Raw genomic sequence first — 18,422 nt, 5'->3', positions numbered from 1 at the left:
CTCAAATGCATGTTGATATTAGACATCTGGCAATTGAACCCTCTTAAGATTTTGATAGTTTGGGAGGAACTTCACATCTACAAGCATTCTGACAACGTTTGAGATCTTCCAGACAAAAGCTTACATCAGTACTCTAAATTATGTCAATTTGATTAATTTAGAAATACTTATGCTAATAATTTGTTGAGTCATTTGAATTTTTATCACTCCTATGCTTGTCATAACTTTGAATACAATTCTATCTATTTATTAATAAATTCTAAAGTTTATTTCCTCTAAATTTTATTTATTTGAGATTCAATTTTGAAAATTCAATTTAATGGATTAACATAATTTTGAAATAAGTTAAAGATTTCTGAATATCACTTTATGTTAATACTTTTAAAAGCATGGAATACAAAGCAAGTCTTATCAAACGTCTGTAATCATTACCATCATAGAGTTATGTGGAAGCGGAACAAGAAGAAATGTGTTCTCAATTGGCAGATTATGAATATAGCCCCTTTTCAGTGTAGCAGCATGAAAATGCTTCGAATCTACAAATTTTGGCTCTACATCGAATAAGTACTGTGATATTCCAGTCCAAACATTAACTGGAGCAAGTGCCACGTTCTCATAGTAGAAATAAGGAGACCCAATAGCATCTTCTGGAAGTGTTCTTTGATTTATCTGATCTGGTTTGGTATGAACCCCAAAACCAATCATTAGATTTAAAAGATGAATTTGCTCATAGTAGAAATAAGGAGACCCAATAGCATCTTCTGGAAGTGTTCTTTGAGTTATCTGATCTGGTTCGGTAGGAACCCCAGAACCAATCATTGGAATTGAAAGATGAACTGTATGATCGTCTTCATTAAGAAGCTTCTTTTCAAGCTTCCTCTGCTTCTTCCTTTTCAAAAATCATAGCCCAAGTTTTGCCTTTGCTTGTAATTGGGGTCATTGTATAATGAATTCCTACCTTCTATTGGAAGAAGTACGTCAACAGCCTTAGCCATTTGATCAGCACATATAAAATCTATCAACTGCAAATGATGAATCTGGACCACATCTCTCCATGGCTATTGAAGCCTCAGCCACTGAGAATCTCATTTTTGTCAAGTATAACAGTTTATTCTCATCATCAGAATCAGAATTTAGGATTTCCTCAATATCAGAAGAACTATCAATATCTGTGAAATCATCCTGAAATATTGCTTCATAATTAGATGAGTAGTTATCAGAATCAACATGTTACATGAGTGCAAACTTTTCAAGAGCCTGTTCCATTGAGTTTTGTTCTCAAGGGGTTTTGTGACATTATATCTACATCTATATTTTTCAAAGATGATAGACTCTCCAATTTGAAGAAGAAAGATTTATTGGATTTCTACACAATGAATAAATACTAAGTTCACCAATTTGAAATCAAATAAAAATAAACTTAACATTCATGCATCATATTTAGGCATTTGCAAAAATAGGTGTATTTTCATTCATTTATCCATGTTGAATTTTGACAGGAATTTCAAAGATTTTAGCAAAGATTTAAATCCATCATTCAATGGATCAACAGTGCCAGTTAGAGTTCATAACGAGAAGAACCCATCTGAAGAAGGAAGAAGAAGTTCATAATGAGAAGAACTTGTTCAACTTTTTGTTTGAATTCATCATCGATGGATCATCATTTCAAAAAAGTTCATAATGAGAAAACTTATCTGAAGAAGGAAGAAGAAGTTCATAATGAGAAGAGCTTGTTCAACCTTTTGTTTAAATTCATCATTTGATGGATCAACATTGCCAGGTAGAGTTCATAATGAGAAGAACTCGTCATCTGAAGAAGAAGAAATTCATAATGAGAAGAATTTGTTCAACCTTTTGCTCAAATCCATCACTTCATGGATCAGCTTTTCCAGAGAAATTTCATAATGAGAAGAACTCATCTGAAGAAGGAAGAAGAAGTTCATAATGAGAAGAATTTGTTCAACCTTTTGTTTGAATTCATCATTTGATGGATCAGCATTACCATGTAGAGTTCATAATGAGAAGAACTCGTCTGAAGAAGGAAGAAGAAATTCATAATGAGAAGAATTTGTTCAACTTTTTGTTTGAATTCATCATTCGATGGATCAACTTTTCCAGAAAGTTCATAATGAGAAGAACTTATCTGAAGAGGAAGAAGAAGTTCATAATGAGAAATTTTGTTCAACCTTTTTCTTGACTCTATCATAGAAGGAGATAGATCAACATCAACTTTTTCCAGAGAAAGTTCATAATGAGAAGAATCATCTGAAGAAAGAAGAAGAAGTTCATAATGAGAAGAGCTTGTTCGACCTTTTGCATGACTCTATCACAGAATGAGATATATCATCATCAGCATTTCCAGAAGGAGTTCACAATGAGAAGAATCATCTGAAGAAGAAGAAGTTCACAATGAGAAGAGCTTGTTCAACCTTTGCTAGATTACATCACAGAAGGAGATAAATTGTCATCCCCAGTGGAAAAGTTCATAATTAGAACTAATCCCAAAGAAGAAATTATTCAACATTGCCATCATAATCAAGTGAAGTCAAATGGATAAAAAAATTTATTATCTTTTCGTCTTTGCCCTATTCTTGTTAACACAAGAATGAGCAAGAGGGGCAGCTGAAGATACTAATTTTTTTTACCCATTTTATTTATTTATTTATTGTTATTATTTTTTATTATTATTATTATTATTATTATTACAAACATGCTAAAATCGGGGCCCAATTACAGTTCCAAGCCCAACCCGGATACATCAGGCCCAACTAAATCCTAAAACCATATTAGGGTTTCCATTAGTACCCTAGCCGATCAGCATCACAGCCGTTGGATTGAGAGATCCACGGCCCACACGCATTCAACACAAACCCTAGGGTGATGATACCCTAGGGACCACGCGGCGCCGTTCTACTTCCAGCGCTCCACGTCGCTCCGCCGCTGTCATGATGCCCCGTCAAAGTTTCCAGAAAATCCTTATAGTCGCACACGTCGCTTGTTTTTTGTGAGTCACCACCATAGGTTTGGTGACTCACTGGCCTTCACCTTGTGACCGGTCCGAGGCGCATCTCGTCGAGGCTATAAAAGCCTCGACCCACCTACAAGGAAGAGACAGAGAGGAAGCAACAAAAGAAACTAAAAAAAGAGAGAAGAAAGGAAACTTACCCTTGGAGCCTCGATCATCACCGGAAGCCAAACATCGTCGGAGAACAGAAAATACCAAAGGTATTTTCTTAGATTTACTGATTAGGAGTTTGTTAGGGTAAACTAAAGCCAGATTTGGCCTTAGGAAGAGAAGGCCTGTATTTTCATGTAAAATGAAACTTTCCGGCCACCAGAGACGGTGGCCGACGGCGGGGATGGCGGCGATATACGGCTGCCTGCCGATGACCGGCTTCCTCCGGTGAGGGAAGCTAGAGAGAAGCCCGAGAGAATTTTTCTCTCTCGGCTTTTACAGAGAAAGAAGAAATGAAAAAATGGCCTTAAGGCCGTGTAATATTGGGGCTTAAATACACCTCCTCGAACGACGCCGTTTTGGGGAGGGGTCTGTCTGTAATTAATTAAAAGTTAAACACCGTACGCAGTCCAATAACTTTGTAATTTTCATTATAGTCACTGAAATCAAATTATGAACTTTTTAATTGATCTTAATGTTATTTCTTTATATAATTTAGTCACATAAATATTTTAGACAAATAACCGATTTACTCCTTAATTCTAATTAATGTTTTAATCCCGAGCATGTTTTAATTTATTTTAATTTGACATTCGAATTTAATATAATTTTATTTTAGCCATAAATTAATAAATGAGTAAAATAACATGTTTAATCCCTGTGATTTAATAATTAATTATGAATTAGATATTTAATGCTATTAGTTTATAATTAATCACTAATTTAAATTTTTATTTATTTTTTTACAAGTTATATATATAGTTTAATTTATTGTTATTATATGTTAATGTTTACTTTTAATTATTATTACTTTATTTATTATCATTTAACCATAAATATATATATTTATATAAAATAATATGTATTTTTATTTAAAATCTTAGTTAATTATTTTTAACTTATTTTAATCTATTTTAATATTTATTATTTTCCAATATAATAAAGGGCAGTCTTAAAATAACTGGATGTCCTTTTTTGATATTAAAAAAATAAATAATATCTTATTTTATAAATTATATTAATGTTTTAATTATTTATTTATTTTTTAATATCAAAGAAAAGAGCTGTCTTAAGACACCTAGAAGTCATTTTCTGATTTCTAAATAAATAAATATTTTATTTATAAATATATAAACTAATATATATTTTCATAATTATAATTTAATATAATAGGATTATAAATTAAATATAGTTTGAATTTTTAATTTCTAATAATAGAGACAATTTATAATTAAAAGTATCAATTTTGGGCGTTGTAGGGGTGCTAATCCTCTCTAAACGTAACCGACCATGAATCTCTTTTTATTATTAAAAAGAACAAATTTTTGGTTAAAACGCATATCAGTTATCCTTTAATCGATGTTTTCTTAAAACTCTTTTAAAGAATGATATTTAGGTATTCAACCTACCTGACCCAAAAGATCGATGGCGACTCCCAAATTATTTTTAAAAAAATATTTATTCACATCATTTTTCCCGCGAAATAAATATTTTTGTCCGGACGAAAATCGATTACGACAGTGGATAAAATATTATTATTGTTTTATTGTACTATGATAGGACTTTTTGGGGCCTTGATTGATTGGAAATTTTGGAATATGTAAGGACTAAACATGTCCCACCGTCTTGTCACATTGATTAAGGAAATATTAAGGTTTATATTAAATAACAGTCTTCCAAAATATATTAAATAATTGTCACATATTCCTGTTATGATTGCACTTTAATTTAATTACACTTACAGAAAAGCAGTTGCGTATGTACATTTATTCTCATAAAATAAATATGTGAGATTTATACACTTTTTTTTTTATAATTACTTTTACACTTAAATATTAGGGTAAACTATACGTTTAGTATTAAAACTATCAATTTTGTTTATTTTAATATCTAAGCTTTCATTTATTTCAAAATCAGACCTAACGTTACTTTTTGTGTTTCGTTTTGGTACCTCATCATTAAAAATTTAACTAAATTGTTACAAGTACTTTTTATGGGTAAATTATACCATTCATCATTCAACTATCTCTCACTCTTATTTTGATTACTGAAGTTTAATTTTTTAATGTACTTACTTAACTCCAAATTTAATCACTCTAACTTTCAAATTAATTTTTATTTTAATTATATTAATACAATAATAAAATGTCATGTCATAAAATTATTAATAAAATAATTTGAGTGATTAAAATATGAGCAATTTAAAAGTTGAGTAGTTAAATTGATTTTTTTTAAATTTTAGTGACCAAAATAGGAGTGAGAAGATGTTAAGCGATGAATGATGTAATTTACCCATAAAATGTCAGTGTAATGGCTCGTAAATTTTTAATGACGGGGTAATAAAATGAAACAAAAAAGTAAACATTAGGTATAATTCTAAACTAATGAAAGTTTATGTACTAAAATGAAATAAACTTATAGTTTAGATACTAAATGTGTTTTACCCTAAATATTATTAATAAAGAGTATATTTTCATTGGATCCATATCACCCACTATATATTTCTTTGATTTTTTTAGCATACACTACAATCGTGTTATCAAATGTTAAATGACAATATTATAACTAAACAATCTCAGTGGTAGAAAAATTATTGTTATTCTTTAAAATATCGGGTTCGAGTATCAGGAACACTAAAGATAATGAGTATTCAATATTAAATGATTGAGAGGTTTATTTAAACAAATACACTTATCTTAGATTATTAAACAAATATGATAACATTAATGTAATACATGGATTTTATTTTTTTTAAAAAGCTAAAATTTTGTCATTATTATAAATTGAAATTAGGGATATTTAAAAATTTTAACTAAAAATCTATTTATAGTTTATTCTTTATTAAAAAAAACCTTAATAGTAAAAATTTCCTCGAGTTTTTAAAAATAATATTTAATTAAAATATGTTTTAAACATATCCTTGTACATTAAAAATGCATCAAATAACTAATGCATGAGTATGACCCCAATAACCTCGATGGTAAAGAAATTATTGTTATTTCTTGAGATCTCGGGTTCAAACACCAGGAATGCCAGAGGTACGAGTCCTTAGTGTCAAAAGGTTTAAGAGTTAACATATATTATCTTGTATTTATCCTAGATTAATAAAAAAATGATTAATTCGGGTAAGTTCAGAACTCAGGATCTCAAGGAATAATAAGAATTAATCAACAACAATATCAAAATTAGTTCATCACAACATGAGAGATCAAACGCATGCATTCAATTTCCTTTTGTTTTTATTCAATGAAAGTAGTATTGTTACCCTGTTCGTATCCTATCCAACAGATCAACACTTTCCGAGCTTTTTCCAACTGATCGATTCTTTTTCCGGACTTCTCATGGCAATCCACACTCCTACGAGGCCTTTCCAATTGATCAAAGAGATTCTTAGTTTTTCTAGCTTATCCAAATTACTAGCTGGTTTTTCAACTTCTCAGGTCTGTCAATGCTCTTCCTCGGTTTCTCTCTATGATCGGTACTCTTCCTTGAAACCTCAACACATCGGTACTTTTTCGAGACTGCTCGAATTGGTCTGTGCTTCTCCTAGAACTGTACCTTTGAGAAGAAGATTTCTCAACAGTTAAGATGAACTTCTTGAGATGTCTGATATCGGGGTACTGCTCTAATCACAGTGGTTCCCTCCTTTAACCCATAATAGTTCATACTTCTCTTTGCATAGCTCCCACAGTTGCTTTCCTGGGAACAATTGACAACTTCATCCGAGGTTCCCTGCGCATTGATATTAAAAAAAAATCAGAAATATCCAAACCAAAATAATGTATAATACTACAGATTAGCCACCAATGGAATCCGTATAGGCCGTTTCTTTCCACTTCAAAATACTGCTCAACAATCCTCCCCAGATATGGATATTCTGCTCTAAAAGTATCCGACTTTATTTAATCCTCATAAAAAGACATGTAAATTAAGCAGAGATTATTATCTTTTCTTTCTAGGCATCGAAACAAGAGTGTCTGTGTCTTCATCGTTTCACATAGGCATTTGTTGATATCTGAGGAATGAACTAATAACAAAATACTAGTAAGTCATAGATAACCATTGTTTCAATCATCATTCTCTTAAATCTTAATTTAAACCTCAGTTGATTTAGTTGTAAGAACTCTTAATTCTGTGGTGTCCAATTCATTTACTTTGTCTGGGTTGCCTATCCTCCAAAACTAGCAATTATTTACTGATTGCCAGGACAGCTATGTTTTTGTTTGTACTTGAGACACTTCATGGGCGAAAGTTCAATGCAGATCTAGATTTTGTCAGACTTGATTGGATGAATTGGACCTTCAAGAAACTCCTTAGCAATAAGCAACGACAAAATCGATGATTAGATATAACAGTATGCGAATTAAAAGGAAGAAACTAGAAAATTCATTGATACTCCATATTGCTGTTCAGACTTGCAGGCTGAATGCTCTGTTCGTTATCCAATCGAACTCGTTTTGGGGAAAACTTTGGGTAAGAACAGATAAGTTATCACAACATATCTAGAAATGTAGGAAAGTAAAAAGGCTAAAATTTAAACTTCAGGATATCATAAGAAGAAAAGGTCAAGTATTGCATAAGTATCTCATCTCTTAATAATGGGTTTACTTATAATTTTCAACCCCAAAAAAATGTTCAAAGGAAAGTTTAAACTTCAAAGAAAGAAAAGGAAAAAGAGCGTCCATTAAATTCCATCATAACTATGAAGAATTCAATTTAAAAGATAATAACCATACAAATAACGTAATGGCTCAAACATAAGGGATCGATATCTGTGCATGTGGTAGATATATGAAATTATACCATATGAATCATAAGATAGGCCATCAGGATTACATATACTTACATGGATGATAAGAACAGGACAATTGACAAGTGGAATTTTATCAATATTCTGTAAACAAGCAACCAATTAAGAACACATTATATTTGCATACTCACATAAATAAATCCTTATTAGCAGAAATAAATTGGACAAGCAAACTATAATACTTTGTGTTACCTTATAAATGTCAAACCATATGTACGCTTTACAGGATACATGACTCTTAAACCAGAAAGTATGGGACTGTGCAAAACAACAGCTCTTAACCGAGGCAGTCGCACTGCTAGATCCAAAGTGGGGCCACTGCTGACAGATTGACCATACAGGATGATATCTTCCTGTTTTGTACCATAGCTCTCTTCGACATTTATATGCAGCTTCAATATCTGCTATATGTGTTCTGCTCACTTGGCTGTTAAAAACCAGAGGCTTTAAACATCCTATCATCTTCAACATAACAACCATATCATTTACAGAGAGATAACTCGTTTATTACAATATGTTTGTTGTATATACCTTTCCAGAAGATTGCCCGTATCCAGAATAGTCATAGCTGCACAATATCACATAAATCCATAGGAAAACTTTAGTTTCTTTTAAGGACTAAGGAGTTGCTAAAGTTTCTTCAGCGGATGAGAAATGAATAAAGATCATTCCAAGACAATCACGATTTCTAGAGACATGAACAAACAAATCCATCACTTCTCTCTTTGGCATGGTGATCTCGCAACAAACAGTACAACATTTTATTTCAAAATGGAAGCATTAATTGGTAGATGGTGAAGACCAATTTATCAGGTTTAACTGGAAAATCTTGGTTATCCAGATTCCCCCCCCCCAAAGTAAATGTATTCGACAAATTCGGATATGGTTAAGGGGGTATGAACAAAAACAGAAAATTTTGAGCATAATGTGGGAACACAATAACAATCTATTGGTAATTAACAATCAAGTATCAAGAAGAACAAGACCAACAGCAAATGAGCTATAATCCATTCAATTTCCATCTAACCTTGATAAAAGCAAGTCCATTTGTTTGGCCACACTAAATAAACTCATAAACTGAATTCATGTTTATTACCAAGCAACATCATGTTACAGAAGAAACATCACTCTACTCTTTCCCAATTAAATCACATTGTTAAAGGAACCAAAAACCAATAAAAGTTGCATATCAATTTCCAGTTAATTTCACCCACCGATGCTCATCTCACATGGAAATCTCCACAGAGAATCTCCATAGTCCATTTCTAGTAAATTCAATGAATTTAAGAACTAAATAGAAACCCAGGTGCCAAGAACCAACAAAAAAATCAATGAAACAACAAAATGTCAGAAAAAAGAATACACACCAAATAAGAAACAAGAATTGCAAACTTTTTACACAAGAAGAATCAGCAAAAAGAAGTAAATGAAAACAGAGTCTACCCCATTAGATTAACCCTCAAGTGGATGCTTAGTTCGATGAAAAGCTCATACATCTGACCCAAATCGGCAGCGTTACCATGAGAATAAAGCAAAGTAGAAGTAGCCATAGGATGCCTGATGTAAACAGCTACAATCTCGGTGCCACTCCGAGTTGGGAGCTTAAGAACCTCAACGTTTTCTCTCTGAGGAAAAGGAGTTAGAAGCAAAAGACCGGTTAATTCATCAGTTACAACCTTGTATGAAGGTGGGTTTGGAGGGAAAAAAGCAAACTTCGCCGCCATTGAAGACGTTAGTCCTCCATCTCTCTTCTTTCTTAGCTTTGTTGATTTTTCTTCAGGAGTTGGAATTCATACAGATAAACATTCCCTTCTTCCTTTACTTTAAGTTATTGTTTCTCTAGAAGAATATCATACTTTTTTTTATTAATAAAGATCGAACCTTTTTTTCAGAGTGGAAGGAAAGTGAGGAATTTCTTCTTTGGAGTTCTCAAAGCCTAAGAAAGTGAAGCGATGGACATGAAGGTAAATAATGGTTAACTGAAAAATAGTTCGAAAAAAATATAATATAATTATATTTTTTTAATAGAAATCGTTAGTTTATTAAAAAGTAAAAATATTTAAAATTATAATAACAGTTTAACATTGAAACGCTATGTCACACCCTAATGTAGGGACTAAGTTTTAGAAATTATAAATTACTGGGTTAATATGATTTTTTGTAAAAAAAAAATTAAAGGAACTTATTTATAAATTGTCCTTCTTTAATTTTGAGATATTCTAGAGTTCACGTGAAAGTGCATTAATTGATTTATTTGAATTATTTATAATAATTATTATTATACTCAAATAAAGAAGAACCACAAACCTAAGATATTTTATGAAAACCGTGTTTTAAAATTGATAATTTGAACAATGAGTATTGAAAGCTTGAATCAAATCATTCATTTTTTTTCTATTCATTAAATACCCCACCTAAGAAACCACAACCACTCAGAAATCATGAAGAAGTTTGAAAACTTCATCTATCAGAGGAAGGTCTCTCTCTCTTAGTCTTCGTCTTCATAATTTTTTCTCTAGGCTCCATCAGAGAAGCAAAAGAGTTAAGCAAGAGCAAGCTGAGATTATATATGTGTGCAAAGAAAGAGAAATAGGTAAGATCTCTTTACTGATTAATTATACTAACAAAGCAGCTTTGAAGCAACATAATGAGGAAGTGGGTGATCCCTTCTTCTTTGATTCTTATTTGCCTTCTCAGTGTCATCTCAGATCAAGGTAGAAAAGTACAGGAAAATGCCGAGGAAGTAGTCGTAGATCCTCCAAAAGTTAAGGAAAAGATCGACGTTGTGCCTACCGGTTTACAAACTGATTCTGATGTCGTTAAAAGGGAAACTGAGTCGATTTCTTCTAGATCGCTTCGTAATAATGCGGAGAAATTTGAGTTCCAAGCTGAGGTGTCTCGACTTATGGATATTTTTATCAATTTCTTTATAGCAACAAGGATATTTTCCTCTGGGAGTTGATCTCAAATGATGTAGATGCGTTGGACAAGATTAGGTTCCTTTCACTCACAAACAAAGAAGTTCTGGGTGAAGGTGACACTTCCAAGTTGGAGATCCAGATTAAGTTGGACTAAGAGAAGAAAATAAAAGAATGATAGGCGCACATGGTTTTGAGATTGTTAATAAAGTGAGAATGGGAAAATTTCAAGTAAGCCATCCAAGTTTGGTAAGAGCTTAAACTATTTTTCTAACTTCCAAATTATTATGATTATGTCATAATTGTTTCAAAATGTATTTGGAAGGTCACGTGGTTTTGGATAGGAAGATGGTCAAATCACAATTTCAGTCCTCCATTTTTGGGAAATTATATTGGGAATCGAGTTTGTTTATGTGATGTTGCGGATATGTGAGAAAAATTGGAAGCTCGACCAAATACCTCCCGATCCATCTGTATGCGTAAGCCGTAATAAGTCATTCGCATGCATCCGAATCTGAAGTTTGTTTCGTCAAATACAAACCCGGTAAACTTTTTTTTCACTGATTTATCACCCGATTCGATCCGTTTATCGCAATTAAGCTCCGTTTCTGATATAATTTATGTTGATATGTATCTGAGGAATTATTGGAAGTTGAATTGAAGATCAAAGGCGTTCGAATGGAATTTTTATGGTCGATCAGTATTGCACGGAAATCGAGGTAATACTTTACTACCTCTTTATGCTTTATGGAACATGTTGATATTGGTAAATGCATGAATAAGATAATGTTAGTCACTTTTGTGGAGTTGAATAATTATTCACTCGATATGAATGTGGTAGAAATTCTGTAACTGAATACGGATCGAATGACTAATATAAGAGATTGAGGAATTGTTAGATTAAATTATAAGTTTGTGATTAGTGATAAAGAATCAGCCCTGTACCTGCAACTTATAATTTATTTCATCAAAGGTTAAATGTTAAAAGTACTTGGATGAGAAATTGTGAGAATAATCTGGTAGGGTAAAATTACGAAAATACCCTTATGTTGTAAGATGATAAGAATTGTCCCTGGAAGTTGGTTAATAACTCTGAAAAGATATTGATATGGTAAAAACTATTGATGTGCATAAGAAATGCTAGTTTTGATTAGGAAATGCGGATAACGGTTTTTAGTCTTATGAGGGTTTGTGAAGGATACTAGAAGTCTGTTAAGGGAATCATTTCAAGATCAGAGAGTGTTCAAGAAATCAATTAATCATAGGATCTCTAAATTATACTTATTTTCGTTAAGAGCTAATATCGAAATTTTCTGGTTAAGAAATTACGGAAATACCCTTAAGAGGTAGAATAGTCTGAGTTGACTCTGAATGAGAAAATACTTAGAGGATTCGTACTTAACTCGATTAAGTACGGATTTAATTGTTAAGATCCCGACTTTGTACAAGAAAATTCTTGATATTCCGTTTGTAAAGTCTGAGAAGACACTTGACCTGAAAATATTCAAATAATGAGTAAATACTTGAAGAGTAATTTATCGGGGGTATTCTGCTATCAGAATTGTTCGAACGGACTGGAATAGATAATAAATTGGAATTAAATAATAAGATCGGATTGAGGAAAAAGATTGAAATACTGTGGATCTATAAAATGACCAAAATACCCCTATAATAGAAATGACCCAAGAATATCACCAAGCTCAGGAATGATTGGATATCCTCGAGCTCTGAAATGAATGGAATAAACTGAACACCAAAAATGACCAAAATACCCTTATGGCCTATACTAAGTAAATGTCTTGGATTAATTAAGGAATCTAAGTAAGCATAGGTATCGGACTATCTTTAAAGGTAATGGAAAACAATTTAAGTGAGTAGATCAACCCTAAAGCTATGTCATACCTGAATGACATAGATATTACTGGAACATGTGTTCGTCTTCTCAAGTTTGGCTCGATGATAAATTTTGGAAGTATTCAACTCAGCTCTAGATTGTATTTAGTACTAAGAATTGGACGTTTGTCGACAATCAACCACGAAGACCAAATTGAATGGAATAGAAGTACAACATGTATCTGAAATTCAGGAACGTTTGAATTACTCTGGAAAATCCTGAAGTAACTGGAATAGAGATGACTGCTAAATGAAATAGGTAACTTCAATGACTGAGGATTTAGTAAGTGACTTGGATAAGTCTGGAAACTCTGATGAGTTTACGTAGTGTACAATTACAATGAGTTTGAACAAATTAATCAAGTACGTCAGCATTTCATGATATTATGGAAGTGTGGAAATGAAATAAAGACATTGGAAGATCTATTCAACGATGATTCCGAAATGGTCTATGGACAAGAATTGTGGTATTAAAGAGTAAATACCCTGGAAGAACAATGAATTGACCAATCGACAGGCATTAGTTCTGGAAACTATTCATCTAAGAGTTGTCTGATAATTCGATCAATCGACATATAATATAAATGTCCTGAACCTTCATTTCTTCCTTATCAGCTCAAGTCACATTCTGAATAACTGATGATTCTGTCAGTTATTGAACTCTTTCAATAGTGATTCTGAATTCCGATAGTCTATCGGTATACTAAAGATCTGTGTTCCCCTACTTGTTAAGATTATCCAATATCTTTGAATACTATCTGTAAATTCTGGTGTGTTCCCTACTCACATGAATATTTTACCTGATTTTTGATTTGATTTCTGATCTGATACTTGACATGGATTCTGATCTGATATCTGACATGGATTCTGATATGATACTTGACTTGGATTCTGATCTGTTACTTGACCTGATTTCTGATATGATACTTGACCTGATTTATGTTTTGATTTTTGATATATCCGTTTACGGACGGACATATTTTACTTGGGGGATAATGTTGGAGGAAGTATACCTGGAGGCTCCTCAGCTGTGTGCTCAGGGCCTTATTTACCGGTCCTCGGCTGTGTGCTCAGGGCCTACTGGACTTGATGGTGGGTGTATGGTTCTGGGGAACCTACACAACTTGGACTTGTTGGATGGGGGTATATATATATATATATATATATATGTTTTTTTTAAAAAGATCTGAAAAGTTACATGATTTTTGGGAACACACTAGAAAACCTATTCTGATCTCCTGAATCTAGACATCCGAAATATTTCTATCTGAAATGAATATTATCTGTCACTACCTGCGATATCAATGAACCTCAGCTCAGCCAAAGAAATCTGTAAATATCGGAATCAATAAGGAAAAAATACGTTTATCTGTATCTGCATGTTCATCAGCATCATCTGGTAGTTCGTATTACTGAGCTTTCCAAAGCTCACTCTATTACTCACCTTTTCAGGTTAAAAGAATTGTACCAGTGCATCTATTGACTTCAGTAAGGGAGTTCGTACAGCGTTGTTGCAGAGTATGGTACATGTGATTAGGGGGCATGTAATTGTATTTTGATTTATATACGAGTTTGGAAATCTGTTTTATTTTTAAATAGTGAAAACTGATTTTATAAGTTTATGATCTGATAAAAGTTTTAAATTTTCCGCTATTTTTACAGTGGGTCGCTACGGTGGCCCTAATGTGACTTCCCAGATCGGATCGGGCTACCCCCATCGGTCTGGGGGTTACACGCTACTATGAAAAAAAAGTTAAAAATCTAACCAAAAGTCTCTAACAAAAAATATATAAACAAATCTGACTGTATTAGCAAACAAATTAAAAAAGAGGATTAAATTATTAAAGATTACGACTGTCGTGAGAAACTATCCATAAACACAAAACCACGTATCCAAATTTAATATGAGGGTCCATAGTAGGGAAGATAAATATAATTACAAATAAGTATATTGATCAGTTGTGTCGTCGTCAAACTCAACCATAAAAAACCTAAAATAAAATAACGGTCAAACGACAGAGAAAGAAGACGAAGAACATGTTATATATACAGAGAAAAATGTGTCACAATGATAGATAAACGTACCTCAAAAGAAGAATTATTCTTATTAAAAACTCAAAAAGAAATAAAAAGAGAAAAGGACCAGTGGTCGGTAATTAGTATCGTATTGTTACTAGTTAAATAAAATAAAAAATTGATTCGATATATAAAAAATGATACAAACTCTAGACGAAAAAATGGAAGAGGAGAAGAGAGAAGCTAAGGTTTCACAATATAATATTATATTGAACTATAAAACATATTTGATATTATATTTTTATATAATATTAATAATAATGTAAATTAAAGTATATTTAATCAATAAATCAAAATAAATTTATAATAATTATATATTTATTACACTCACAATTAACACAGTTATATGAATAAGTAAAAAATAAATAAAAATTTTATTTAGAAAATAATCAGCACAACTATAGATGAAGCGACAAAAGATTTATATATAAACATATTAATAATGTCTGATTAGTTATTATTTATGTCATAACGAAATATTTAAAACGTGTATACTTAATTTTTATTCATCTTTAATTTATATTAATCTTTATATGATAATAAATTATTTTAAAATTTATATAAAATTAATTTTAATGTATTTGACCAAACGACTTTATTATAGAATTTTAATATATTTACTTATTTATATTCATATAGCTGATAAAAATATACCCAAAAAGAGTTAATCGTACCAGATGTACTCAAAGTATGACTCTTTTTAAATTAGTCTCTAAAATTTTAAAATATTAATTTTATTCTTAAACTATGACTATCATTCTAAATTAGTCTCTAAAATTTTAAATATATTAATGTATTCCTAAACAATGACTATCATTTTAAATTAGTCTTTAAACTTTTGAACATTTCAATTTCATCCCTAACCTATGAAATTCATTCTAAATTGGTCCCAAACTTTTTGAACATTCTAATTTCATCCCAAACTATATGTATATTCTAATCACATCCCTCATTAATAAAATCGTTAGACCAAGTTATATTATGTTTGAAAAAATTCAGGTTACATTATGGTTGAAATTAATTACATATTTGAATGAATTTGGGGATGGAATTAGAATATTCAAAAGTTGGAGACCAATTTAGAAAGAGTTTCATATTTTAGGGATGAAATTAAAATATAAAAAGTTTAAGGACTAATTTAGAACGAGAGTCATAGTTTAGGGATGGAAAATGAAATATTCAAAAGTTTAAGGATCAATTTAAAATAAGGGTTATAATTTAGGGACATCTGATGCAATTAACTCAAAAAATATAGCGAACCTATTATGCATATGAATTATTATTATTTTTCTCTCACTTAGTTAAAGCTATCTCTATTTAAAAAGAAAAGAAAAAAAAAGAGATAAAAGTGTTGTTTAATGAATAATGAGGAATTAAGATGTCGGGAAACCAAGAAATTATTTATCTTTTAATTTCTTTGTTGTACATCTTAAAATATTTTAATTAATATGGAGTAATTCCAAATTAGCATTTTTTTTAAAATTTTATTAGTTAATTGATAATGAACAAATACACATTACAAATGCAATTATTAAAATTCAAAACCTCTAAAAAACAATTTCTTGTATAAATAAGGTTACATTTATTTAAATTAGAAAACTTTCTTTCCTGGCAGCATTCTTTGTGTTAGCATTATACTGAAATATCATTGAATTAGAGAAAATAAAATTCGACTCAACTCAATTTTAAAAAAAAGTTATAATTTTTTAATTCAATTCGTAATTTTATAAATTTGGCTTAACTCAAAAAAAAAGTTTAATTGAATGTAAGTTATAAAATAGAACATGAATAATTCAATTTTTTTAATAATTAGTGGATTAATTTTAAAGTTTAAGTTAAGCCTCTCAACTCTACATGATATAGGTAAATTGCATTTGAAAAATATGAATAAATATATATGTATATCGTATATAATTATAGAAAACCGTTTAAATTAGAATCAAATGGTAACATAACAGTACAAATTTACAATTAAATTAAATAGAAACTCGAATAACTCGACTCAACTCAAATTGAATTGAATTCAATTTCATAAACTCGACTAAAAAATTCAAATAAAAATTGAATTATACAATAAGACTCGTCAACTCGATTAACTTGATATTTTTAACTAAACTCGATTAAATAATCATCCTTACATGGAATACCATTTCATTTTATATGGGAAACTCCTAATACTCATAGTTCTCAATTTTGGAGAATTGGTTATATCAGTAGCTGGTGACACCCAAATGAAAGAAATCCCAGTATGTTGACATATATATATATTTGTTCGTATGAATCATGTAAATACAAACACTTTTAAACAAGGAAAAAAACCTTTGAACCAAAAGGATTTGTCACAAGATTGTCCTTTTATTCCTACAACTTCACATGTTGGATTAAAATTTGGAGCAGTAATTTACATGGTGAAAGTGGGTTTTTTTTGTTGCCCTCCCGTTCTTAAAGTTTCATCTTAATTTATTTGGACCAATCCGGATCGCATATTTAGTAGTAGGTGGGTTTCTCAACGATTTTTTTTGTATGTACAATGATTCAAACTCAAAACATATTTGAACTATATCAAATTACTTATCAGTTGAACTAATTTAGTTACTTGAGGGTGGATTTGCAACAACAAGTTTTATCCATCAAAAAAGTGCATGCACGTCTTTCTTTGCATTGCTTCGATCCCTACGTGTGTTGAAACTAGCACTAAATGGCTAGCACGTGAAAGCCTCAAATGGATCCACAACTTTGGCTTAGTTACCAAGTAATAAAGCAATCAATGATTTATTATTTTACTTGATTTGATTTCATGTTAATAATGATCCAGGTAAGAAATCTTTTCAATTGATTTGAGATTCCAATACAGTACGAAGAGAAATAATCATTGATTTAAATAGTAATCCGTTATCAGAATAACGGTTATTATATGATGATAAAAATGCCATTTGATATTATAATTATATGATTACGATATTTATAATGGTTTTGGATATATGGTGTAGAAATGCTGCAAGCAGGGCCAGTGCAGTGTGAGAGCCCCTACCTCCAAACAACGAAAGTTCTACAATACGACATCCTTAACATACAATTAAAAAAGACGTTATCGGTTTTGTTATTATTTAAATAATAAAATCGGTAAAAAAATTACCTAAAATATTATTATTTTTACCTAAAACATTAATGTTTTTTAATATTTTCGGTAAAGTGTCCAACAATAACAAAACCGGTAAAGCGCCCAATAATAACAAAACCGGTAGAAATAATAAAGTTTCCGGTAATTTTTTACCGGTTTTATTATTTAAATAATAACAAAACCGATATCACATTTTTTTAGTCGTATATTAAGATTGTTGCATGTAATCATTTCCCCTCCAAAAACAGCTGCAATTATGTCAACCATTAACCTTAGGGACCCAAATTTTGAGGACTAAGCTTGGAACCAAAGGTCATCAAAAAGGAAAACCCTAATTTTGTTGGGTAGTAACAACTACTCTATATAACCACAAGGAAAATGAGAGATGAGACTGACGAAAAGAATAAAGGGTGTTTATGTCATTATGTG

At 31.0% G+C, this 18,422-nt stretch overlaps 1 pseudogene; it reads right to left on the bottom strand.

Annotated features, from left to right (window-relative positions):
- Positions 1-6,326: 6,326 nt before the first annotated feature.
- Positions 6,327-9,775, bottom strand: LOC120138573 (annotated as a pseudogene).
- Positions 9,776-18,422: the final 8,647 nt, after the last annotated feature.

The sequence above is a fragment of the Hibiscus syriacus genome, unplaced genomic scaffold, assembly GCF_006381635.1.
Source record: "Hibiscus syriacus cultivar Baekdansim isolate YM2019G1 unplaced genomic scaffold, ASM638163v2 tig00110694_pilon, whole genome shotgun sequence".
Classification (NCBI taxonomy): domain Eukaryota; kingdom Viridiplantae; phylum Streptophyta; class Magnoliopsida; order Malvales; family Malvaceae; genus Hibiscus; species Hibiscus syriacus.
Note: the sequence above shows the minus strand (reverse complement) of the source record. Positions and strands in the feature narration are given on the sequence as shown.